Consider the following 26,299-nt stretch of genomic DNA (forward strand, 5'->3'; position numbering starts at 1 on the left):
TTTCTTATTCAAATGTTTAAAGGTTTTTTTTTCAAAAATTCATTAAATGGTGTTCATGAAATGGTTCGCGAATTTTTTGTCAATAAGCAAAGCTTTTTATATAACCCCACATGACATCTTGAAATTTCTCAACTATTTTCCTACGAATCACGGAAACCGCACACTTGTATACTTTGCGATTTAGTTCGCCGGCGTTTATCGTTCGTTAACATAGCAACAAAGAAAATACTCGACGATACCTATTTCGATAAATGTGCGTGTGTATTTGAAGCGCTCAAAAATGTTTTCACCACTGTTTATTACATTTAAGTAATTCAATTCGTGTAATACCTCTCATGCTGATCGTCCGCATCTTCTTCAATGTCACAATAATGTATTCAACCCTTTATAACTGATTGTTGCTTCTAAGTAACATCAAATTGTGTATACTTTCAGCTATATTCAGGAAACATTTAAACTACGTGTACTTTTTTGCTAGAAAGGTTAATGGAGAAGTATTTAGCTGCCAAAATAATCATGACTGAGAAGAAAAACTTCACAGTTTTAAAATGAAAGGCCTTTAAATTTAATTTCTTCCAGAAGCAGCTCTGGCTTATGGCCGTTTTACACTGGGCACGTACTTGCACAATCTGCCGTGTGTACGAAGGCGCAGTCAAAATTGCGTCGTGTAAAGCGGTGAATTGCTGGAACACATGCGAGAATGCGTGGACGTGAAGTGGCAAAATAGCCCCTGTTTTAATTTCGTTCATGCATTTGCGGAATTTCAAGCCACTTTAGAAATTAATGCAGTTCTAACCAGCGCAATACCGTGCCCCGTGTAAAACGGCCTTTAGAGAGGGTTAAGTCCGGAGCAATTCGCCCAAATATCCCTTTCATTTTATTGCTTCTGTCGGACCTAGAAGTTGATACGAATGTATTTTTTTTTTTCAAATTAAAAAATATTTATTATACATTTACATACAAAAATTATAACAATCTTAACAAATCTCTAGGCACAAAACTTTTATGCTAATATAACATGTAACAAATAACGTAAATTGTGCAATTCTATTAATAAAGATTATTAATGTTAACAATATAGTTTTCTGAAGCCACATGGCTCGTCAGGATGTGCATGTTTAAACAGATGTAGTTAGGTAGAGGAAAACGCATTCACATAACAAATTAAAATAACGTATTAAAGGTATTCAAGTACCTTTGTGAATTTCATTAGTTTATAGTTGATTTTCTAGTCGGAGCTTATTATATTTTGTAGAATCTGAGTATATTATTATATTATATTTATATTAATTATTATAATATTATATTTTCTTTTTAGTTCTGAGATTTTTTTTTGTTTGGTATTGTATCATTTATGTAATTGAGTAATTTTGGTATGGTTACTCAAAGCATTCTGTCTCCAAAGTTGGCATATATTTTTGGAATGTCATACATTTCTGTGTGTCTCAAATTCATTGCAGCTATTATGTATTTTTCAACCCTACATTTTTTATTATAATAATTTTCGATTAAATTTTCGAAGTAAATAATCAGAAATTTTCTTTGCTTGTTTGTTTGCTTCTTGATGCAATTAAACAAACAATCATCCGTGATGCACGCTTCCCAATATCCCATTCATACATCCCAACTTTGTTGCTCTCCGCGGAGAGCCAAACGCGAAACTCCGCGCGAGCTCAAGATAAGCACACCCATAGTCCTTGCCATAAGCATTGCGGCCGCAAAGGGTAGATGCAAGTGCTACCGCGGGTGTTTATTTATTACCCCAGCCCCTTTGGCCGAGATGAGGACGACTTGACTGCGCGGTCGGAGGGGAAAGGCGGGAAGAGCCAAGAGAGAGAGAGATCTTGCCTTCGGGGAGGAGAAGTGGGGCAATTGAGTCCGTGGGATGAGTGGTCGGGTTTATAAAGAGGCTCGCAGCGTCGAGGGTGAGGGAGGGGAAGTGGGGGAGGGGGGGTGGGAGAACGGAGGCCGCGGGAGGGGAAATGGAGAGGAAAGAGGAAAATCTGTCATGGCATCCGTGACGTCACGAGACCCAGGTGTTCTGCCGCCACCCTGTCGCCAGTCGTGTCTGAGACTTGCGGGGGAGTGGGATGGGGGAGGGAGAGGGTGGGGGAAGGGGGGAGGGGGAGAGGGAATGGTACTCGAAACGCAGAGAGAAGGCTACTACTGTGGTGGACGAGGGGAGTGGGTTGCTTCTGAGGAGATGTATTGGATGGAATGAGAGAACGTTTTGCGATGTTGTGTAGGTCTCTATGGAGGCTTGTGAATACACTTACAATTAAGATAAACGAATTGAAAATGTTAAGTAAAATATTTGATTCAATCATTTTATTGATGGGAAGAGTGTAATTTAAGAAGAATCGGTAGTAATGCGAAAATGAGGGTTTATTTTGCAACTCTCTGTGGATGCTTGTGAAGAAACTCGCAATTGGTATAAACGAATGGAAAATTTTTAGAATATAAGTAAAGTATTTGATCCAATCATTTTATTGAAGGGAAGGGTGTAATTTTAGAAGAATCGGTAGTAATGCGAAAACGAGGGTTTATTTTTCAAGTCTCCACGGAGGCTTGTGAAGAAACTTACAATAAGGATAAAAGAATTGAAAAAATTTAGAATATAAGTAAAGTATTTGATTCAATCATTTTATTGATGGGAAGGGTGTATTTTTATAAGAATTGGTAGTAATGCAAAAAAGAGGGTTTACTTTTCAAGTCTCTGTGAAGGCTTGTGAATTAACTTACCATTAGGATAAACGAATTGAAAATATTTAGAATGTAAGTGAAGTATTTGATCCAATCATTTTATTAAGAGAAGGGTGTATTTATAATAATCGGTGGTAATGCGAAAATGAGGGTTTATTTTTCAAGTCTTGGGCGAGAAAAATGATAATTCCGAGCCTTTTGACCATACTCACAATTAGGATGAACAATTTGAAAAATTTTAGAGAAGAAGTAAAGTTTACTATTTGATTCAATCATTTTATTGATGAGAGGGGTGTAATTTTTTAGAATCCATAGTAACGCGTAAATGAGGGTTTATTTTTCAAGTCTTGGGCAAGAAAAATGATGATTCCGAGGCTTGTGACCATACTAACAATTAAGATAAACGATTTGAAAAATTAAGGATTACAAGTAAAGATACTTGATTATTTGATTCAATTATTTTATGTTATGGAAGGGTGCAATGTTGGAAGAAGTGGTTGCAGTGAAGTATGTGAAAGTGAAGGCTTTTTTTACGAGTCTTAGGCAAGGTAAAAGATATTTCCGAGGCTTGTTATCATACTTACAATCTCCTCAAACGATTCGAAAAATTGAAGATTATTAGCAGAGATATTAAATTCTTTGATTAAAAAATTTTATTTAAGGAAAGGGTGAACTGTTTGAGACTCGGAGGCTGCGAGCTAGGCTTAGATTTCTTGATCAATTAAGAATAGTAATCTTTAAAAACATGATATTAAAACCCCACTACATTTCCAGGTCAGACGTGAGCGATTAATTAAGAGAGGTACTTTGCAGAACGGATAAGTATGTAAATTCGTTTTTCCCCCACTCGACAAACGACTTAAATAGATGCTAGGCGTTATTTCGTTAGAGCATTTCTTTTTTATATGTAAACGGCTGGTAAAGAAGGTAACTTTAGATGATAGAAGACACAGTTGTAGAGCACAATGCGAAAATGAGGGCTTCTTTTTCGGGTCTTGAGCAATGCAAATAATATTACCGGGATTCTTACGAACGCCCGAACACTGAAGCAGTCTTTAATTAATAACCAAAATGTTAGCATTATTATTATTATTATTATTAATCTTCAAGCAATGACTTAATATAATCACACTCAATTAATTCAACCATTAATATAAATAATTATCATTTATCGAACGGATAGGTATTGGAATTAGTTTATCCCCGTACAATAAAGGACTTCTAGAGATCTCAGATAGTCTTTCACAAAGATCTCAGGCCGGCTGCACCGATCAAATTAGGTACAATTTTTTATCATTCTCGCACAGATTAATAGCCTAGTATCCTAATACCATCCACCACACTCCAATTGAGGAAGGATACCATAAAGAGGTAGGCATATATGTAATGTCGTTTAATTTCAATAAAAACTCGTGTAAAAATTAAATATTTAGTAAAACAACGCGGAGAGTTAATATTAATAAGATTTTATGCATCTTCTTCAAATATGAAGTTACTCGTGTCCGAATGGGGATGGACATAATATCACCGCCCGCGCAGACAGTCAGTGATGGATCCAGGCTTTGACTATGGAGGGGTTGAGAAAGAACTAAGGGAATACCCACTCAGTCCACAAGAGTACCCAGATAATTTTCAAATTTCAGCGCTCTTAGGCTAATTTTGTCATAAAAAAGACAATCTACGGCGAGACAACCTACGTCTTTTTATTTGTAGAATTTTTAGGTCATCCTGGGTATATAAATATTTTAGTATAAAACTGCACGAAGTAAAATTAAAAGTTTATACGTTAATTTTTTTGTGCGACCTCTATAGTTATGAAGTTTTCCGTGTCCGAACGCGGACGAATATATTTTCACCGCCCCCGCAGACCGTTATCAGTGGAAGAGTAGTAGATTGAAACATCTATAATATAAATAATAAAAGTTTATATAGCTGGTAAATTTTTCATAAAAATATCTAAATATCTGCTCGATATTACACCGATAAAAAAAGTTCGATTTTATCTAGCGTAAACTTTGAGCTGTGGCACTGTTAGCCCACTCTCTTAGATCAACCACTAACAATATTTATTTCCTTGTTTTTCTGTTATTTTTCACACGCATTCTAACCTTTTTATGTGCAAATGGAGCTTCAATTGGAGCAGAACTCGTGGCTTATAAAGCAGGGATGAGAATTTATTTGATACACCGCGCGCGTATCTACACTGCCATCTGCCGCAGAGAAATTACACTAGCATCTCCGAAGAATACGGGTGTAATTGTATAGGGCACGGTGTTACCTCTTGGCCTTCTTTTTTTTTTGCTCCGGAATAATTTATTTGGTCGCTTACGATAATAAATCGCCATCTTTTCCGTGTCAGTAGGAGCTCGCCGTCGACGATAATCGGCTAATTTCCAGATTGTAGTTTCCGCTTGAATGAAGATGCTGCTCTCCAGACTTGCTGCTGTTGGATCGCTGTCCTCACGAACTCTCTTCACTTCGTCATCGATATTTATTTGGTATAAAAACTAGAAGTAACTGGATGAAGTTGGAGGGATGGAGACTAAGGGATTCAAGACAACTATCTTTCGCGGACACTATTGATAAAAGTTATTCGCTTATAAACCGGGTGCAAAAGAAAATGAATATTCCAATAATTATATTTTAACACTTTAAGTGCCGGTCACTAATTTAAAAGGCCCACTGAAAAATCCAGCCATTTTTAATAAATTCGTACATTTTTTAACACGTTAGAATCATAACTATATTTATAACGATGTGTATTCCAATAAAAATGAACTTTTCTCTTGTTGATGAATGAGTTTAATAAAATTTATTGCTAACTTTTAAACATATATTTTAGCAATGAAAAAACCTACTGTTTTTGAAAAATATAAAAGTTGCTACAAATGATGTACAGCCATAAAATGCGTATAAATTTTTTTATCACGCTCAATTTGAACTCTTTAAACGAAGGAAATCATAGAAATATCATTGTTCCAAGCAAAGCATTCAAAATTCCGGATGACATAAAAGGATCACCGCACCCACAACGAACGGTTCTTTCCTTCAAAGAATTTTCACACAAAGTGGGCTAAGATAAGGGTGCCGGTAGCTACAGAGGAATTTTCGTCCTCAAGACAAAGTGAACTCTTTATCCATCGAGGGGTTGATTTTTGAAATAACAGAACCACTACGTAGTACACTGGAAAAGTTCCACGGGAGAAATATTACGGCTTCACGCAAACTAAATCAATGAAATAGAAAGACGTAATATTACGTCCACGGCATTCTCCAGAAATATTAACAGGACGTAATATTACGTCCATGGCACGCAAAGTGTTAATGATAGCAGTTTAACCGGCAGTTTGAGCCGACCTCGGTAACATTTTCATATAATGAACCTCTGATCTGACCTCAATTACAGAATTTATTTGCTGATAAAAAAAGAGGTATTCGGCGATCTGCCCAAGTTTTTCTGCCGGGACATTAATTCCATAGCGGATTACATCAGCTTTTGTCAAATTTATATTTCGTCGAAGCAAGCAACTCTTGTGTAGTTGTATATAGGGTAGGGATTACGATAACAATTTAACTTAGCCTAGTCATCGGGCTTCTCCATCAGTTAGTGATATAAGACTGCAGTAGCTGGAGTTAAGACTAGTTAGTTACATCAAAATACGGCAATTCCTGGCCCAAATGGCTAGAATAATAATAAGTCTTTATTGGCCGAGAATGGGACGTGAACACCCCAACTTCCATCAATCCCTTCTTCATCCGTTAAATAGTTGCACATGAACACATTGTCAAGTTACTTTTGCAATTAAATGAAGTTAATTTAGTAAAAAAGAGACATAGAATTATGCTTAAAAAACAAAAAATATGTAAAATTGAAATAAGTTACATTTACATTAGTGTAAAAAGATATGTACAAACTAGGAAATAAACTTGGGATATTATATTTCGTCCTTATACGAAAAACCCACCGCTGAAAAACGCACTCACAGATTAAGAGTACGGTGGTTTCCTATTATTTTTTGTATTGCCTGAATCGAAAAGTTATTACTCTTGGAGTACGCATTTCACGCTTTTAGATTTTTTAATTACGATACCTATTTTTCGCGATTAAATGAAAAGTGAAAATTTTAAAGCGCGCGAAAACGCGACGGCTACGTATGAATGTCGGGAAAATCCCGTGTGACGTCATTCCGGTTCCGGCTAACGCTGTGTGAGGCCACCTTGGTGCGAGGCTATGAGCGACGCTACGATGCAGGCTGCTAGCAGGTAGCGCTTAGCTTAAATAAGGATTATTAATACCTTATCAAACGAAGGAAACTTTCCGACCTTAGGCAATTTTAATAGGTGATTGTTAAGACATGTTTCCCCTAGCTCTGTGCTTCATGCATGCATTGGTTATCTCAGACGATGTAAAACTCCGGACTACTCGTGTAGCACTGCTGCCTGCTGCCTAATCCCTGCGACGGGACGTCACGTGGAGTGGCATCGCATGGGCGCCAATCTGGCCAATCCTTTTCAAATGAGGTTATACTTGACCATTAACATTCGCCTAAACTGGGGTTTCTAAAATCAAATATTTGTGTATAATGAATACAATAATAATGTATAACTAATCGCAATCAATGCCTTTCGCTTTCTTTGGTGAAGGAAACTACCCTATTACCGTAATAAGTATCAGCGTAAAATGTAAAGATGAAATTATCTACATTTTGTACCCAAATTTAGCTTTTAAGCTCCATCTTTGCCGTCTATGTCGGCAAAAATGTTTTTTTTCCGATATAATATATGGGTCCAGAATGTGTTTTGGATTGCTCACGAGCGAACTTGACTCCTTAAAGATGCTGAACACTTTCACCGATTTCGTTGCCATGACTTCCGGGTGCAGAATTACTTGTTGAGCCAATGCATTGCATCGGGGAGGGAGGTTATCTTCCGCTCTAGTCACATACTACATATTCGCTTCTCGAGTCGATACCGTGACCTCGGAGGGAAGTGTGGGGGCGAGGACAAACAACTGTTTCGGTCTGAACCTCATTGAACAAGGAGGGGAAAGAGCTAGTTCTGTGCTTGCGCCCAAGATTAAAGACAGGGTTGTTACAAGATTCCCGAATTCGAATTCCCTGGCATGCCTTGAATCTTCCTGATATTCATTTCCCCTGACTCTGAAGCCTGTCCAAACGATGCATTTCCCCGTGTCAGTCTTTATAATTTTATAGCAAGTAAAAGCGAAAAATAGTATTATTTGAATTGACTCACAGTACAGAAATTTTTTCGGTGAATAACAAAAATGGTAGCTCAATTAACTAGGCTAACTATATTACGTTGACTTTAAAATGACATAAGAATGGTTTTCTCTTGGTAAGATCATATTTTTGCATATTTTATACTTTACGAACCATAGATGTGGAACAAAATAGCGGAGCCTATTTTAAGACAATATTACATGTAGGGACTATATCGAGAAAAATTTCATGATTGCCCCTGGTTATGTCGAGCTGATTACACCTAGGCAATCTTCGAAGCATGCAGATTATGGATGACACCAATATATAGGCCACCGATGCAGTATAGACATATCTATTTATGTAAAATCCAGGTTTTTATTAACCCTCAGCAGCCTAGTGATATGATGCCTTTCTCTATTTCCTTTAAACACAGGTTTTTCTTTTATGCCTTGGTCAGATTACGATTGTTCCAGCAATCGTTGGAACTATTGTGCATTCACCCAACGATGATCCCGACCCGACGATCTGTGCTGCCCTCTAGTGCTGACGTCTAAAGTGAACGACAAATTGACGGTTATCAAAGCTGTTGAGGTATGCAGTGTCAAGATATTACTGTATTTAACGTATAATTTTTCTTCCGCCCATATTCTTCCTTGCTTGGACAAATCTACGAAAAAATTGAGGGGAGGGACCTTCACAACATTTTCGTCCTTCTCTTGTCGCTTCCTCTTCCGCTCTCCCAGCGCCTAACCATAGTCAAGTGGCAACGTTAGGAACTACGTGAACTATTGTCTGGACATGTAATCACACAGCTGGTTCTGCCAACTATCGTTAGGACGATCGTTCGGACAATCGTAATCTGTAAGTAAAAGAAAGGTGCTATTTCGCTCTCGTCCGACCGCACCTTGAATATGTAGCGAGCGTATGGGATCCGGTGCAGGAAGACTTAATCCGCGAACTGAATAAAATACAAAGGAAGGCTGCGCGTTTCGTCAAAAACTGCTACGGGCGTACAGACAGTGTTACCCAGATGTTAAGCGAATTAGGCTGGGAGCCGTTGGAGACTCGGAGGCTGCGCGCTAGGCTTAGATTGCTTGAACAATTGAGAATGGATATCTTTAAGAGCGACACAGAGAACATAATATTAGAGCCACACTATATTTCCAGGTCCAATAGAGGCGATAAATTAAGAGAGATGTTTTGCCGAACGGATAGATATGCGAATTCGTTTTTCCCCCGATCTATAAAGGACTTTAATAAACGCCAGTCCCAACCTCGTTAGAGCACTTCAATTTTTTTTTAGCTGTCAACGATTGGTGTCCTAACACCCCCTGCCACACGCCTTTTAGGCGGCTTGCGGGGTATTAAGGCCATTTTACACGGTACACGGAATTGCGCAGTCTGACGTACGTGTGAAGGCGCAATCAAAAATGCGTCGTGTAAAGCGGTGAATTGCTAGAACACACGCGAGAATGCGTGGATGCGAGACGGCAAAATAGCCCATGTTCTAATTTCGTTCATGCATTCGCGCAATTCCACGCCATTTTAGAAATTAATGCAGCTCTAACCTGCGCAATTCCGTGTACCGTGTAAAACGGCCTTTACGTAGATGTAGAGGAATCTGAGCGGGGCTTTACTTCCTTGGATTCCAGGGGAAAACGGGCCTGTGACGGAATCGTGAGTTTGATGAATAAAAAACGTTAACGCTCGGGTTTAGTCATCTTATTCCCTCGAGCTGATTCCGTGACCTCGGAGTTGGTGCACGACCAACTGTTGAGCGTCGGGGCGTGCTTTTTGTGAAGGCCCTCTTCGCGATGGAAGGTGCCGCGTCGCCCCGCAGATAACAGGGACGCGCTACAGCACGTGTCGCCCTCGCGTCAGAAGCAGGGATGTGATCCGGTACGAAACTTTACGTTTAGTGCCCGGTCCGAAAAGGCACGAAACTATTTCGTGCCTTTTCGGACCGGGCACTAAACGGTCCGATTCATTTCGGACCAGGCTGGCACGAAACTTTTCACTTTTAAAAGTTTAGGATCCCATACACTTTATTTTCCTTGTCGTATAGTTTCGTGCCGGGTGGCACGGAATTATCCGAAAAAGTGGTTAAAGTGCCTGACCGTGCTTGTTCCGCAGGGGGTTTAAGAAAGGGACTGATGTGGACACAAAAGGCCAGCTTAGTCGATGTCCCCCGAGCCCAGGCCCTTCATCGAGCTGAATGACCTTTTTCTGTCCCCTCTGCGCGCTCATCCACTGCTATTTGCGTTATTTGTTCCAAAAATATATTCGTAGCTTACCTAATTTTTCTGAAGTTATAAATGAATTATTCATTTTTCGCTTATCACATGGAAATTTCAATTTGAGTTCTAGCGTTAATTTCAACGGAGTTCATTTCAGTTTCAAATCATCCGATATGGAATAGAAATATTGTAAATGTGTCAATATGATCGTTAGAACTTCGCTTAAATTTTATCCACGCTCTGAAAAACACGGGGAATTCAGCTTATATTAAACAATCGATGGGGACAGCAAATACTTGATTATATAAAACACGATTAATTCAGTTAATTGACCGTGGACTAGCACTGTGAAGGAGTCATTTAATCCTTGGAGGGTCTGGGACTGAGGCAGAGGAAATAGATCGGCGTCCCGCTGAGTTGCGTCCCAGCCTTAGGGCAGTTGCGAACCTTTGCTTTCCTTCACCTTGGGCATGCTTAAGAAGTGGATCAATTATCAGGTTCAGGATGAATAGGGGACGAATTTAATGTAATTAAACAGCTAATATTTTGAAAAAGATATTTTAATGATCATAATTAAAATAGCCACCATGACAAAGAAAAAGCGCATCACGCTTACCCTTAATAGGAAATAAATACAAAAGAAGAAGTAATCTCAGAAGTAGTTAAAAAACCCTGACAGATTTGTAAGTATCAAAACATTAGGTCAAAAGAAGAATACAATAAATAATTTTTATGTTACTTTATATTCATCAAATATAACAAAATCTGTACAATTAGGTGACAATGTATCCAGGTAACCAGGCGCGTGAGTCTCGGGTATTTCTCGACATGAGCTTGTTATTTCGCAAGTGATATTATGCTACAAACATTTACAATAATGAAAGCTTTATGCAATAAAAATACAAAGAAAAATGTCATAGAAACCATTACTATTGAAAAATATGTGGTTCATTTTAGCTAAATATCTCAGAAATTTAATCGATCGGAAATATCCCCTGTTAAATAAATATTTAGATTTATGACCTTGAACCGATACAAACACTTACATTCCAAAAAGCCTGTTACATTTTACTAATAATATATCATTAACCATTGTTGGACTCAAATTGGATCTTAAGGTGGTCAATGTCTGCCTCAAGTGCGAAAATAAGCGCTCGACACTCACTTGAGTCATGGGCACTGCCAAAACTGTGAACGCCAAAGCTGATAGCTGAGGGTGCGTTTGTTTTCGTTCGTTCCAGAAATTTAGTATACTGAATTTTTCAGAAGTTTTAACTCGGGGTGTTTTCCAAAATTCGAGCATCAGTTGGCTAACATTTAAAGTACCTTGCTTTCTGAGATGCCCTGTTTCCATTACTTCTCTCTCGCGACTGCTGAGAAGGGACTCCAATTCATCCTCATCTTCATTGCTATCATTCAAAGATGTCGTATTATCAAGAGATTGGACTTCCCTCGACTCCATCATCCCTTCAATCTTAGCCCACACATCTCTTAGATGATTTTCGGCCCTCATTCGCTCCTCAGCACTAAGAATCGTGTGAAACCTTGGGTCGAGTGATATAGCACTCAAGAACGCTGGGCATTCAAATAATTTTTTTTCCCTTCTTGCAATAGCATCATATAAATCTGCAGCTGTTTTTGATTTTATTTTCTGAGTTTTAACTTTCAATCTCAACCATGTTTCCAGGAAGTCGCCTGGGGTCAGCTGCTCCCCTTGTAGAGTTAGGGATGCGAACTTCGCTGGTTCCAGCGCTTCGACAACTTCCTCCATCAACCTCCAAGTGCCCTCTGTCATCGAAATTGGCCGATTAATGGCCGCATCCTGGCAGAAATCCCTCAGTGGTATGAGGCTGGCTATCATATCATAGGTGGAATTCCACCTCGTATGACAGTCTATTTTAGGTTTTTTCAGGCCTTGTGCCTGAAGCTTAGCGACCATTGAGGGGGTTCTAATGGCACCGCAGAGCTTCCTTGTTCTAAGGAGGGCCTCTTTCAATTCCTGTCTCTTAAGACAATCATTGACAGCGAGCTGCAGAGTATGGGCAGCACATCGAACCCCAATAAGTCCCAATTCAGAGACAGCCGCCGGTAGTAATTTATCGCTTTCCTCCGCAGGACTGCTGATTGTTGCTTCCTTAGCATTGGAGCTCATTGTAATCTCTCGGTCTTCTTCCTCCAGTAACTCGTCTTCCTCGTTGTCTGATTCTTCTTCGTCTTCAATATCTTGAAGACGTGATATACGGGAGTCTTCAGTGAGTAGGCGTACAGTCCGCAACATATTCGATGCGTTATCTGTGGTAATTGAATAGACCTTGCTGGGATGAATGTGATAGTCCTCTAAAATGTCCAGGATTTCTTGTCTTAAATTTTCTGCGGTGTGCTGCGTTTTTATTTCCCGGACACAGAGTGTCCGCAACACAACCTTACCATCCTTCACATACTGTAAATTTATGCCCAAGATTTGCCTAAACAGACGAGTCGCCAAGTCTATTTTAAGACAGACAAGTCTGTCTTTCACCTCCCTTAGAATTTGGCAGCGAATGAGGCTTGCCTCACGCTGCACGTCGTCACGGATATTGTATCTATTGAAGCATGGGGCCTCTTCATTGTGATTCTCCTTCAGAGCGTCAATTATGGGGTCGATTATCAAGCGAAACCCAGAATCATGAATAAGACTGAAGGGTCTAGCATTGACTGTAACAAGCTCTGTGCATGCTTTTTTTAGCACATCTTTGTTCATTTTAATTTTTAAATAGTCATGACTCCTCTTTCCCGCTATTTGTCGAGGCGTTGATGAACTGGCGGGCTCCCATCCTACAAAAAAAAAAACAATTACGTATTTTGGCATAAATTTTCATGATTTTTTTGAAATGAGGAAATGCAAAAAATGCTTCTATTATTTTCATACTATTTTCAGAAATTAAGTTGGGCTATCGAAAGGCATGAATTAAGTCGTAAAAGCCTCTCACCTGATTCTGAAGGACTGGAAGAAGAATCGTTAGGGGACCCAGGCCTCGCGTTTTCTTTATTTTTCTGCCACGTAGCTCTGTCTCGAGCAATCAAGAGAGCCTCTCTTCCATGGTACCTGAGAATATGGCGTTCCAGGGTAGGGGAATGCCTTCCCTGTAATATGATAAACATTCATTAAATATATTCCTAAGTATGAAAACATTTGTATTTTCAATGAGTAATCAATTCTTTTGAACCCAATACACATATTGGAATAATGTTTACAGAAATTAAAAGATAACATTTACTACACATAATGTTTTTCTATTACGCCGTATTTGACGGCAATTCCGGCATATCACCATATAATGTGCAGCTAATATCAGTCAGAGGTTAGATTTATATAAATACTTGCGAGAAGCAACTTATTACCCTGTGAAAGTTTGGCAAACAGTTTAACGGCAGGGAAAATTTGTACTCAAAAGCAGTTAGTTATCTCGCTTTAGTTAAATTTATCCAGTCGATTAAATATGGTCGGTTTTCCCCAAAAATTTCCCCTTTCCGACGCTAGAAAAATTTATTTAAGGTAAGAACTTGATTTGCACAAGTTTTTTAAAAGTAGTTGCACAAATATTATAAAAGGCTTGCTTCTCTATCATGAACTGCGATGAGCAACGGAGGAATACCATGGCAAGTAATCCACTTCGTAGCATGATATGACTGGTATGTCAAAATTATCGATGCTATTCAATAAAGAAGTAAAATGTATGAAAATTATTGCTTTAATACAGTAACAAAGGAGCAAATAATCTACCAAAACATTATGCCATTATCATCGGAAAAATGACAGATATTGATGACTTTTATTAGCATTGGGGAAAGTCGCCGTCGTGTATTTTTATTTTTTTATTTTTATTTTATTTTCAAACCACTAGATACAGCTCCTATTGGCCATTTTACACCGGGGTGTTAAAAAAATGTAACAAGTAAACGTACACAAACAAACAAGCCCTGAACCGGGGAAACCTACCCAGGCGGGACTTTAACCCGCGACCTCTTGTTTGCCAGGCGAGAGCGTTACCCCGCCGCCACCGAGGCCGACTATGTAACAAAGTGAATGATTTTACAGTAAGCTATCTCACGTCATTGGGTCCTTTTACTTGTAGTTTGGAAATCCCAAGTAGAGACCTAAAAATTCTTAATGAGGTGCTGATTTCGAATTCATATCTCGAAATTTGTCAAGTTACACTCCTAAGATTTAGCAAATGAAAGTAAAAAGTAAATATTTACCTTGATTACCGCGGTGCAGGTGTCTATTTTGCATCTGGAAATTTGAGCAGATTCATCGAAGGTGAAAAATTGTCGTATGAAATCCAGCGCAGGTCTTCCCATGATGAAAACACTTGACAACAGAAGCAACTCGCTATATCACTTGTATAATTTCGTTGCACTTCTCAACTGGACACTTTCACACGCACACGTCTGTCAGCTCTCAGATCTAGTGCAAGACTATTTTGAAAATGCTAACTTCTCAGCAATCGTTATTGCATAGCATGTAGGGTTTGAGGAGTTAAGAAAGAGAGTAGAGGGGTGAGGACGGAAGGAAAAATGCTTTCCAGGAGAATAAAAAGGCAGCGCAAATGCCTGTGACTTGGGAAGCACATGGGGTAAATTTTTTGGTGTCGGTCTTTCATTGAGGGATTAGTAAGGTTCAGTAGTGAAGACGTGTTTTGGATCTTTCAATGGACTCAATGGTGGGTGAAACAAAAGGCGAATAGGCCAAAGAAAGTGTAAGGAAGGAGCTGAGAATTTCAAACGGGATATTTTATGGTAAAGAAAGAAGTGAGGAATTTTTCCATTTAGGCCAGGATGCGCAAGGGTAAATGATGGGAAAACCCCGCAGAATGAAGTTAAGACAAGAATATGGAAGAACTGGGAAAACCTGGATGGAAAGGGGTATTCTTTCGGGCTATGTGGGGGTCAGGATAAACGGGGGCTAGCGGTTCGCCGTCTGTACTGAATGTTAGCAATGGAGCGGAGCGTAAGAGGGCATATCAAGGTTGATGTTAATATTGAGACAACATCAATAACGGGATAGTTTCTTCAAGAAAGGGTGAAGGAGAGGAGTAATTTTTCGTTATCAATTTGTTGGCAACTGGTCTACAACAATAAAACTGTTTACATTTTCCACAGTATTTATTTACCATACAATGCAGTTCAACTCCGGGAACAACTCTCGGAAATTTACTGTGCAAAAATACAGACACATTCCCAACTCCTCCGTTTACTGAGTGAAACGCTAAAATTTATGATCTACTTCGGACAGGTAAGAAGAAACTTCGCCACCTGAATAAAAGAATTAGTGTAGGTATAACAGCTGCTGGCAATCACTATATGATTCATTTCTCCCTGCAAAACACCTGATAAACTCGTAGCATAATGTGCATTTGCAAAGGAGTGCAGTGCAAAGTCACATGGTTGCTGAAATTCTATGCAAAGTTTGTATTAGAGATAATTCATCTAGAGAGAAAGGAAAAAAAAGATTGGACGTTCTGGAGGAATATTGTATTGTACAGTCTCATAAAATTAATATATTAAGTGGCCAAATTTTTGAAAACCATCCACGTCTCCTCAACATTCCATTCTCAAATAAAGATAATATTTCCCCAGACCGTTACCTTCCGTAACAGTGTCCAACATCAATTCTCATTCTTGGTTTATTTTTCGCCTTCTCCTATCCGTAGCCGCTCACTTCTCGCGTTGGAAACCCTTCCACCTTATTTTATCCTTCCCTTGCGTTTCTTATCTCTCCTTAACCCATTGGATATTCCCCCTCACTATTCCCAGACGCCACATACTCTTGACCACTTCAATTATCTCTTTAACTATGTCTTCACCCGATGCCCAAAACTTCTCAAACAGCTCCTTGACCCTTGTATATGAGTGGACAACCCCAGCATGTACCGTATAATCCCTCAATAGAGTCCCGAAAACGGACGTTCTCCTGTCCCATCCCTTTTTCTCCCGCGGGGAATTCCCCAGCTTGCTACCTCATTTGAGTGGCCAATGACCTTTCCTTCTCTTTCCCTCCATTCCCTCTTTCCTAGAATTTTTATAGATGAATGTTTTTCCTCTCCAGCCCCTCTTCGCCTTTGAGTGAAAGAGATGTAAGATCCGAAACTATATTCCACTAAATCGCACGAAACTATGGTGCCTTTTCGGATCGGCAATTTTTTCAGTAAAGTGCCATTTCGGGTTTGAGGAGGTTTCGTGCCATCCCATTTCGTGCAATTTCGGTTTAGTGCCTTTTCGGTTTCGTGCCTTTTTGGTTTAGTGCCTTAAAGTGGCAGCGGTCCGAAACTATTGAAATTTCGTGCTTTAAAGTGCTTTTTCGTATCGGATCACATCCCTGGTCAGAAGGCTTCGCTGGGCCGTGTTTCCTCGAACAAAAAGGTCTCCTCATAAAAGGACCTCTCCCAGACACTCCCTCCGTCTTTCCAGCTTTAATCGCGGAACGGAGCGAGAGAGATATTTATTTTTTTTAACGACTCATGACGAGTGCTCGAAATAGAGAGCGAACCCGGCACGAATTTCGGAAAACGGGGCGTAGAGCACGTTCGAGACGGCACTACAGTGGTCCAGCGCAGGGGCGGATTCAGCAACAAATTTAGGGGTGGGCCTGAGTCTGGGAAGTTTGTAATATTCGTATTTTCAGGATTTCTGGACCACTGTGGCGGCGCCACAAGTCAGTCGCTGGGGAGGTCTGTTTTAGGGCGTATTGTAAAAATAGTTTCTTTGTATAAATAATGTAATAGTAAATATAACAAAAAATAACTTTTTTGTCGATGTAAATGGTGGCATTCGTAAAGAAAAAAATCGTTTACCTTGACCAGAATTGGAACTCGGATCCCCCGATTATATCCCCGATCCCCGATCCCCGTACGATACCACTTATTTGATGGTGAAATGAATTAGCTAGTACTTGAAATTAGCAACCTAATATTTGCTCATGGAAATAAGCCATGAGTTTATAAAACACAGATGATCCTGGGGGCTGATTGATGTCTTCAGTGTTAAAGGAATCGGAATATTTTTCTCCTTTTTCAATATATTTTTAACGACTCATGACTAGTGCTCGAAATAGAGAGCGAACCCGTCACGAATTTCGAGAAAAGCGGGCTTGGAACACGTTTGAAAAATCGCACAGTGGTCCAGCGAAGGGTCGGATTCAGCGTCAAATTTAGGGGGAGGAGGGTTCATGAACGTTTACAGCCAGGTCCAAGGGTTTTTCAGCACCGACGTTTCGAAGGCAAAGTCTGCCATCGTCTTCGGGGTGAAACCTGGTTCACCCTGAAGACGATGGCAGACTTTGCCTTCGAAACGTCGGTGCTGAAAAACCCTTGGACCCGGCTGGAAACCCGAGAACTTTTCCTCCAGTCTATTCGCCGGGAAAACCTTAGATCCTTCATTGAATAACCTAATATTTGCTCATGGAAATAAGCCATGAGCTCTAAAATTCAGTTATTTCTCCCCTTTTACAATATATTTTTAACGACTCATGACGAGTGCTCGAAATAACGAACCCGGCAATAATTTCGAGAAAAGCGGGCTTAGAGCGCGTTCGAGATGTCGCATAGTGGTCCAGCGCAGGGTCGGATTCAGCGTCTTTAGGGGGAGGTGGGTTCATGAACTGAGTCTGGGCAGTATGGAATGTGGGGGCGTTCATTTATTACGTGAGGTGATTTTAATTGGCCCAAGTCATGTGCGTAAACTTGACGTTTATGGGGCAAGTTTACAATGCACCTGGGGCACGCTTATGCATCTTAAAGATTTGTTAATGGAATTTAAAATGTATTCACATTCATACCATCACCTGTGAACGATAAAATATATTAGTATGTTGGATAGGTGTAATGTGTACAAGATTATAGATAATGCTAAAAATAATGTTAGTATAAGGGACGTATCTTTTTCTAAACCAATGGCAAAAAAAGTTAACTATGTTACTATATAATCAATTACATGTAAGATTGTTATCAATAATAATTAAAACTACCAATGAATTTATTATTTTTCTCTATTAAAATTTTTTTTACAATTAAAGGACCCAATGGTGAATCTTTTTGAAAGACAATGAAAATTGCCTGAGCTTTATTTTAAAATACCGGAAGAAAAATTATCTGTTATACGACAAAGCCTTACAGTATGTTAATTTCATGTATTCTATCAAAATACCTATTCATCTCACGAGAAGAATTTCATGAGTTGGAATTAATGTACACACATTTTCAGGCAAATAACCATTTAAACGAATAGATGGCAAAAACTTCACTGAATCTTTATTTATATGATCGTTACTAATTCTGCAAGCGGGTTTGAGACAGACTTATGAAGCTAATTCATCCTCATTATGCAAAAATTGGAGATATCAGGAACATAAAAGTGGAAACTTATATCTCGTTTTGCGACTAATAAGAGCTGAGAAAGGAACCAGACTATGGGCACATTATAGATGATAATTTGATTCCTAGTTCAGCTATTCGATAAAAAACAATTCTTCGATCCTCATCATGGAAATTTTATCCCATGTTCAGTATTTCTATGCCCCTAGCATATTTAAGACTCAAGCTTAAATTTGATACTGTCGTTATATTTTCATATTACGTAAATTATATGACATTTTTACGTATTCAACCTATTCTTATTGCACTAAAACGGTGGAACCTTTTCTTTCTGATCGTATTAGCTTTATAATTTGACTTTATTTGTCGTTTTCCCTAATTTTGTTTTCAATGCACTTAATGAATCCTTATGTACTGATTAGGTAGAAATTAGCATATAAAATTCTCCTCGAATTACACCGATTATATTTCCATAATTTAGAAATATTCTAAATATTCTTGTGATAAATTATATAGATATGCTAAAATGTAGAAGATAGATTCCCTTTTTTAGGCTGCTTGTCCTCCCTAGAGATCATTAAAGTCTCCAATTCAGAACACATGCCTAACCCGAAATACTACTCACAATCCAAGGTTATATAATATAGGATATAAAATAAGTTGTCGCGTAAGAAATTGAAAGCAGTAGGAGTATTTTTTGCTGAAGAATGCGTGACCCAAGCCTGTTAGGCTCACTTTTTGGAAATTTAATTTAAAAACCTTAGCAATAACGGACAATAGCCATCTACATTAAAAAAGTATGATTACGGCACTAAGAATGAGGATAATTCAATCATTATTTTTTTAAGCTAATACTGTTTTCCAGCAATTTCAGTCAACCGCGCCGCTATTTTCCTCTAGCTGAAGTTATTTTAATGGCATTTTAGCATTTCTTTGCTAATTATTTAAAATTTTGCCTAGCAACCAGTCTAAATTTCTTTTTTTTTCTTAAATCTTTTGGAATAGTGACCATTGTATTAGTTTTTTGTCAAAACACTTACCGAATTTTCGGCATGTTTACACTAGCACCTCTAGCGCTATATGAGAACTTTAATAGATGAAATCAAATTTTTAAATGAAATTTGCGGAAAATAAAGTACATACACGATGCCTATTTGATGTGGCTCTCTTTTTGCAATTGATGAAACCTGAAGTCGAAATCTGATATATTGTATTGTGAATGAATTGTGGAATGTCCGATGATTTTCCTCAAGTATTTCATTTGATATTGTCTTGAAAGGATTTCAAATTCTGGCAAATATCGGCTTGTATTGCGTTCTAAACTTCACCTTGTTATTTTCTTTCTTGTAGGTACAAAAAATGGAGGGACGGATTTTTATCATTTTTCCTGAGAATCTGATTGAACTGCTCGACCAGGTAATGAGATCGTTTTCCCGCAGTCAGCGCCTACTATCGTAGAAGGTATATATTTTTTTAAAATTATATGTTTTATTTTTGTTTGTAACATTCTCCTGAAGGATAATAAGTTAACTCGGTCAATTTATTATTCCCTTGTGATAGTCTCGTGTCCAATTGTCGCTGATGGTTACGACATCTCCTAAATGGCTCATTGAGCACTCGCGAGTAGATGGTCACGTGATCTTTATGCTCCTCTAACACTTGCACTTTTCTTGAGGTGAAGTTTTAATGCGATTTCAACATCATTTGTCGTTTTTCTCTTCCGCGAAATAAAAATATTATTTTATTAAATCTCATGCGAATAGAACGATATACTAAGACTTATTCCACTAGATATAAGTTTATGACTTGACATCTAATGTATGCATACATTATACACTCTTAAGATTCACATATTTTTATATATTCACCAAAAACATGCCCTCGAAATATGGTTAGCAGAAGTTTATTACAGCAACACTGAGAGCCATAAAGTTATAAAAATGTACCGACTCCAGTTGATTTACTCTCACAAAAGTTAAAATTTTATAAGTAAATTTCCTAAGAAAAGCATGAAATCAGCAGAAGTTGCACATTCTAGTTTGATATAAACGCTCATGATTTATTTGCAGCAGTAAAATTTTCCTCAAGTATTTCATGAGATTTTATCTTGCACTAATTTCGAATTCTGATAAATGTCGACTTGCATTGCGTCCCAAAACCAGTTGTGTAGCCAAAAAGTTCGGGGAAATCCGAAACCAGGGGGAAAATTATTTAAAAATCAGGGCGATAAATAGAGTTAAAACTAATTTTATCACTTTTCATAATCGAAAAAAACTTTATTTGTTGAAGAAATATTTTGTGAATTCATGATTTTTCAATATTTTTTTTATTTTACGAAGGATAATAATTGTGTTTTTATATTTCGGGGGGGGTCCGAAATCCCTCCCCCCCCCCCCCCCCCCGAAATATGAAAACACAATTTACGCCACTGCCCAAAACTAAACTTGATATTTTCTCTCTTACAGGTACCAGAAATGGACATGCGGATTTTTATCGTATTTTTCGGAAGATCTGATTGGATTGCAAGACCAGGTAATCAGATCGTTTTCCCGCAGCACCACTAGCGCGGACCACTACACTATCGAGGTTCCTCTATTCGTGTGGTGATTCCAATGACAGATCTGCATTGTGGCCTAGGAAGCCATGGGTCTATCGTTTCCTACCGGGTCCGTAGAAATAAATGTGAAATTAGGCGCCTATTAAGCGGCTGTGAGGCATTATGTATGTATGTTAAATGTGAGCTTAAAATAGCTCAATGGCAATAAAATACATCTTCGAAAGTGAAATTGCTTTTTTCCCATAGCCGATTTTGCTTCTACCGATAATTCTTGTGACATGAATATTACTTATAAATAACAACTGCGTATATTTCGCTTCAACATTCCTTCCATAATTATTTTGCTGGGCTTACAGCGTTCATGCCCATCAATGGAAAAATTAAAAATCCAGTAGAATTTTGTATTTAAATTGTTAAAATGGCCATCGGAATGGAAAACCTGAACATGAGCTATTGACTTTTGAGGGGCCTCATGGATTACAATTCTGTATATTTACGTGAAGCAACAATAATTTTAAAGGTGTTATATAATGATAACTAGATAATATGTTGTAATCTTTAAAAAGCCGCTATACCAGTCACGGAAATTGTTCATCAAATGAAATGTAAACTAAATACATTCTCTTATGTGCTCTTTTTCAAAGAATCGAAGTGACATATTAATTAACGCTCCGTAGAAAATTCAAGTCTCTTTTAAGTTCTTCAACACCACTAGTAGGATGATTAAATTTTCAAATATTTTCTTTATTCCTCGAAGCATCTAAAAAAAATCGCTGCAAAAGACACTTTAAATTCCTCTCCAAAAGATTTTCCAGTCACATAATCCGGTTCGTCAATTTAGGTGACGGGTTTTGGGATTTTTAATGGCATGCTGTCGGTTTTGGTGCCGAGTTTTGGGGTCCATTACCTTCCTACGCACGGCAGAGTCGAGGAAACATTATACTTCCCTGAATCGCCAATCGTTAAACCGCAGCCTATGTAATCTGACGAAATGATGAGACTCCTAGTTTTCGCGCATGGCTACGCCCATATCCCAGCGGCGAGCCCACAAGCGAGACATATAAGGAAAAGCAGATAGGATAACAAGCCATCGGGTCGGTGATTTTCTGCGAAAATTTCCACAGCAGATGGCGCTACCTCGGAAAAGGTGACCAAATTCACGGCTCATGCTGAGATATTAGGTTCCTAAACTATAACAAAACTCCTTCCTTTCACTCGGAAATTGATACCTTCGAAGGTGACATGGTGAGAAAAGTGATTTTAGCTTCCGCCGAGAACGGTATAAGTGGTTGGATACATCCTTGTCGCTTGTGAAAAGGATCTCCTAGGTCCTAGAATCTGTTTGGCCATTAGCCATCATTAACTGGTCTTGTTTTCATTCTTGCCTCTGGGGATGGTTTTGGCTTTCTGGGAGAGACTGAAAATGTTGATTTACGTATAAAAAAGAATACTCTCCATTTTCATCGAAATTAACTCAAAATATTCACAGAATGGCAAAAAACATCACCTGCCACTTTAGGTATTTTTCGTCATTGTATCTTTCTACCCGCTAAACCTATTGCTTGATACCTATGCCCCTGAATATTCGTATGATAAGAAGTACTTTCACCTTAGTGCTCTCAAATTTTCGTTAATATTGTTTCCTAATTGCTGTGCACAAACCTTGTGAAAAAGAAAACTTAACTTCTTTCTTACGCAGATTAAAAAATAAATTATGAGTGAACTGACACTTTTGCTATTTGAGTCACCCATGATTACATGTTCATATTTGAAACTTATTTTAACCTAAAATGCATCATAAATTTGATAATAATACTTCGTCACTTGATGCAGAGACGTATCTAGGATTCCACACCGCAGTAAAATTTTGGCAGATCTCAGGAAAGTAGCAGTTTTATCGATATTCATGTTTTGAAAATGCTAGGCAATGTATGGCATAATCAAGGGAACCGAGTGACGCCTAATTATGCCATAAACCATACTGTCACTCTTATGCTTACTCGTCACGCTTCATATTTTTCATATTTTTAACATCGAGGATAAATTTAATAATAATGTTATATATTGTGCGAAAAATTCACTGAGAAAAAAATCATTCGCTTTGACCGGGATAGAAACCCGGATCCCTAGACTCCGGACGAGTGCTTTATCCAATTAAGCTACCCATTCATCATTCAACCCTGTGGAAATTTCCAGGTCAAGGCGAATGATTTTTTCTCTGTGGATTTTTCGCACAAATTGTTCATTGCGGGTGACTCCGTTGAGTTATCACCGTGGATAGTCCCGGTATACTTAAAATAACATTACATTGATATCCAAGTTGTAATATCCGCGATTTAAAAAAATTTTTATTCCAGACAGCATATGTTCTGTATAGTTGTACTAAATGGTTGAGGCCTTAACTTTGTATAAATTCATCATAAGGTTAGGTAAAATTAACGAGAATATTACTAACGAAAATATCAACAAAAATGAATAATAATAAAATAATAGAAAATCAAAGTTACTATTTTTTTCCTTACCTTGTTCCGTATAGAATTGAATTGAACATATGTTTTGTTTGCATGTCTGGGGATCACCAGAAACCATCAAAAGTTCACCCATTATCTACTCGTTAAGTGTTGTGAAGATATCTAAGAGATGGTGTAATATGGACCTCCATGTCAACTGTTGGACATCGCTGCGACGTTGTTTGGTAGATCCTTTGGGTATTTGATAGATTTATGTAAATAGTAGACCATTGTTAACTTCTTTTAAGTACGAAAATTACAAAAAGAAAAAAGTACATATCAGCTTTGAGTACACGTCTCCATACTTCAATTCCAAGATCAGTGCTCCCTCACAGGTAAAATGTTGATACGAGAAAGAACAAGTAAGTATTAGTTGACACGGGCTTAATCTACACTTCCTGAAAATTTCAAGATGTTAACGTAATTAATATTAGTGAAATGATGTATTTCAATATTTCCTCTGATTTTTCACTAATTCCTCTATACACCCCTTAATCCGCTACTCCTGCAAAATTGAAAGGATGTTCATTTTTAAGGTGGTTCTCAATTGTAATTTTTATGCAACATTAATTGCACGGATTTTATATGCTAACGCCGACAATGTTGTCTGGATGTTGTTGGGATATCGATTGCTGCTTGGGTTGGGTCCACATCACTGCATATCAGCTTTGAGTACACGTCTCCATACTTCAATGCCAAGATATCAATCGGTTCGCCGAAAATTTCTTCATTCCCGGCGAGGAAGGTCCGTCGTAGAACCGCTCATTATCTGGTGGCGCTCATGGGCTGAATTTTTAAGTGCCGTCGTCCCGAAGAAAAATTGGTGGCAATTGGGCTCTCTCTCATGGGGAATACCAAAGGGCGGACCGAAGCCTACACTGTGTGCGTGGGATAGTTGATGGCTTTCAATCACCTGCTGAATCGCGGTAGCCGGTCATTACGCCTTACCTTACGAAGGTAGGCGTACATTTTTTGATCGGGAACAGTCTACAGAGAATAAAACAAACATATTTCATTTGCAGACGGTGATTTTTTTCGCCATGTTGCCGGCGAGGTTGAACGATCACTTGATTCTACGCTGTCAACACTACAAGTATTACAGTCAAGCAATGGGCCTCCACTTGTTTCTATCGGTTTCACATTGGCGCATTAAAGGTGGGTACCCGTTACTGCGTTACTTCTACCGATTATTCTACCGATTTAGGTAGTGCCTCGTTCAGATTACGATTGTCCGAGCGATCGTCCTAACGATAGTTGAACGAACTAGCATTGTGAATGCAAGTCCTGACAATAGTTCACGTAGTTCCGAACGTGGCCACTTTTCGATGGTTAGGCGCTGGGAGACCAGAAGAGGAAGCGACAAGAGAAAGACGAAAATTTCGTGAAGCTCTCTTCGTTCTATTATTTCATGGATTTGTCCAATCAAGGAAGAATACCGACTGTTCACTGAAATGAACCTGTTCAAAAATGAACAATTCTCTAAAACTCCGCGTTAACTGTTCATATCTGCACTGCACGCGTTTTTGAACTGTTCTTTTTACTGAACAGGATCAAAGTGAACGGTTCATCAAAACGATCTGTTTAACCCACCTGTACACTGTACAGGTGAATCCGTAAAGGCTACCACTGTACAGTGTACAGTGGTAGTCTTTACGGATTCACCTAGCATTAAACTCCAGGCGTCTCCTCGATCGCGGAACCAAGACAGAGACTGGCATTTTGTACGAAAAGCGTCAAATGACAAATGGATAGCACCTGACATAATACATAATATATTTATTAAACAATTGAAATAAATAATGAAAATTCTTATAATTCTTCACCCTTATTATTATTAATTTAACAAATTAAAAATAGTAATAATGATGATGAATAATAAGGATAATGAATAAGTTGCCATAACGAATTATTCCTATGATGGCGCTAGCTCTTAATGCTGCGATCCTTCAACTGTCATTATGTTATAGCTATATTTCCGATGAAATGTTAAGTTGCCGTGATAACGCCATTCGGTTGTGGATGTTTTAGCCCAATTCGGGTAAATAACCGGCGATTCGCCGGCCTAATACCATTTTCCATATTTTTTCCATATTTCACAGGCATTTTCCGTGATTGTCACATTTGAATTTTAAAATTATTTGTAAATAATGAAGAAATATTACATTAAAAATAAATCTAATTCACCAAAAAGGCATTAATTATTGAGCCAAGCTCTACCTTCTAGCAGGGTACTAGCTGCTTCCTGCTAGCAGCCCGCATCGTAGCGGCGCTCATCACCTCGCACCAAGGTGGCCTCACACGGCAGCAGCCGGAGGAATGATGTCACACTGGCTTTGCCCATCATTCATAATTAGCAGTCGCGTTTTCGGGCACTTGGAAATTTTCACCTTAAATTCAATCGCCAAAAATAGATATCGTAATTTAAAAATCTAAAAGCGTGAAATACGCTATCCAGGAGTAATAATCTTTCAAGTTGGGCAATAAAAAATTATTGGAAACCACCCTATTTTCCAAGCTTCGGAGGTCAGCGTTTATGCTCCGGCTACTGCGGATTCGTATTGTTGGGCTACCAGATGAGCGGATTTGATTCGGTGGGCGATTGTTGAACGTTTGTGCAGTGGTGGCATCGAAATGGTAATGAGAAAACGACGCGATGGTCGCGTCGGACACAAGCGAAAGTATGACTACGGGGTTCGGGAGCATGAGATGCACCAATGTA

At 38.6% G+C, this 26,299-nt stretch overlaps 1 long non-coding RNA gene across 1 annotated transcript; it reads left to right on the plus strand.

Moving 5' to 3' along the window:
- The first annotated feature begins 19,871 nt into the window (after positions 1-19,871).
- LOC124163291 lies at positions 19,872-21,299 on the plus strand. The gene is made up of 2 exons (XR_006865741.1): positions 19,872-19,974; positions 20,979-21,299. It is a non-coding gene; the product is annotated as an uncharacterized LOC124163291 (long non-coding RNA).
- The last annotated feature ends 5,000 nt before the right edge of the window (positions 21,300-26,299 follow it).

This window comes from Ischnura elegans, chromosome 8 (genome assembly GCF_921293095.1).
Source record: "Ischnura elegans chromosome 8, ioIscEleg1.1, whole genome shotgun sequence".
Taxonomy (NCBI): domain Eukaryota; kingdom Metazoa; phylum Arthropoda; class Insecta; order Odonata; family Coenagrionidae; genus Ischnura; species Ischnura elegans.